At 40.4% G+C, this 2,041-nt stretch overlaps 1 non-coding gene across 1 annotated transcript; it reads left to right on the forward strand.

Moving 5' to 3' along the window:
* Positions 1–1,736: 1,736 nt before the first annotated feature.
* LOC127133360 (small nucleolar RNA R71) lies at positions 1,737–1,843 on the forward strand. Its single transcript, XR_007807340.1, has one exon. It is a non-coding gene; the product is annotated as a small nucleolar RNA R71 (small nucleolar RNA).
* The last annotated feature ends 198 nt before the right edge of the window (positions 1,844–2,041 follow it).

A 2,041-nucleotide genomic window follows, 5' to 3' on the forward strand; every position in this document is an offset into this window, starting at 1 on the left:
CTACATGATAGTCAGACAAATCGTCGTTTTCTAATTCTGTTTCTTTTATGCATTCATCGATGATATCCATGAAGTAGCATGTGTCTTCTATTGCAGGTGCTTTCAAAAATTTGGAAAGAATAAACTCAATTTTCTCTTCTCCTACTTCGAAAGTGAGTCGTCCTCGATTTACGTCTATGATAGCACCGGCGGTTGCTAAGAAGGGTCTTCCCAATATAATGGGGGTAACTTCATCTTCTTTTATGTCCATAATTATAAAATCGGTGGGAATGTAGAATTGACCTATGCGCACGGGAACGTTTTCAAGAATTCCTACGGGATATCTAACGGAACGATCTGCTAATTGCACAGACATTTTAGTTGGTCTTAATTCTCCCATTTCAAGTTTCTTGCATATGGACAAGGGCATAACACTGATACCGGCTCCTAAATCGCATAAAGCTTTATCTATGACAAATTTTCCTATATGACATGGTATAGAAAAGCTACCAGGATCTTTAAGTTTAGGAGGCATATTCTGGATTATTGCGCTACACTCAGCAGTGAGTGTAACGGTTTCGCTATCTTCAAGTTTCCTTTTATTAGATAAAATTTCTTTAAAGAACTTAGCATATGAGGGCATTTGTGTGATAGCTTCTGTAAAAGGAATTGTGACGTTTAATTGTTTCAGTAGGTCAACAAATTTTTTAAATTGGCCCGCGTCTTTGGTTTTAATTAGCCTTTGAGGGTAAGGGATAGGTGGTTTGTAAGGCGGTGGAGGTACATAAGGTTCTGTTTTTTCTACGGTTTCTTTATTACACTCTTCCTTTTCCTTAGGTTTACCTTCTTCCTCGGTTGACTTTTTAGAGTTTTGGTTCTCAATCCTTGGGTCAGATTGTCCTTCTACCTCTGTTCCACTTCGTAATATAATTGCATGAGCGTGGCCTTTCGGATTAGGTTGGGATTGTCCAGGGAATGTACCAGTTAGGGAAGCAGTAGGCGCTTGTTGTTGAGCTACTTGCGAGATTTGTGTTTCCAGCATTTTGTTATGGGTAGCCAGGGCATCTACTTTACTTGCTAGTTGTTTAATCTGTTCGTTAGTGTGTACATTCTGGTTTAAGAACTCTTTATTGGTTTGCTGTTGAGAAGCTATGAAGTTCTCCATCATGATTTCCAAATTGGATTTCCTAGGAACGTTATTGTTAGGTGTAGATGGGGTCGGCTTTTGATATCCAAGAGGTATAGCTGGAGCTTGACTGGGAGCTTGACCTGGTGCGTATAAAGCGTTGTTACTTTTATATGAAAAATTGGGATGGTTCTTCCAGTGTGAGTTATAGGTATGTGAGTAAGGATTTCCTTGAGCATAGTTCACCTGCTCTGTTTGAATTCCTGTTAGGAGTTGACAATCTGTAGGCGTGTGACCTTGAATTCCACAGACTTCGCAATTTTGAGTTACGGCCACCACGGTGGCTGGAGGTGATACATTTAAACTTTCAATTTTCTGGGCAAGAGCATCCACTTTTGCATTAACATGATCGAGGCTACTTATCTCGTACATGCCACCTTTCGTTTGAGGTTTTTCTACCATTGTTCGGTCGCTTCCCCACTGATAATGATTTTGGGCCATGCTCTCGATAAGTTGATAAGCGTCGGCATAAGGTTTATCCATAAGCGCACCACCGGCGGCGGCGTCTATTGTTAACCTTGTGTTGTACAAGAGACCATTATAGAAGGTGTGAATTACTAACCAGTCTTCTAAACCATGGTGTGGACAAAGTCTCATCATGTCCTTGTATCTTTCCCATGCTTCGAAAAGAGACTCGTTATCTTTCTGCTTAAATCCATTTATCTGGGCTCTTAACATAGCTGTTTTGCTTAGAGGAAAATATCGGGCAAGAAAGACTTTCTTCAACTCATTCCATGTGGTGACTGAGTTGGAAGAAAGAGACTGAAGCCATCTTCTAGCTTTATCTCTTAACGAGAAAGGAAAGAGACGAAGTCGAATTGCCTCTGAAGTGACATCATTAGCTTTAACAGTATCAGCGTATTGGACAAATACGGA

This window comes from Lathyrus oleraceus, chromosome 3, assembly GCF_024323335.1.
Source record: "Lathyrus oleraceus cultivar Zhongwan6 chromosome 3, CAAS_Psat_ZW6_1.0, whole genome shotgun sequence".
NCBI classification, from domain to species: Eukaryota; Viridiplantae; Streptophyta; class Magnoliopsida; order Fabales; family Fabaceae; genus Lathyrus; species Lathyrus oleraceus.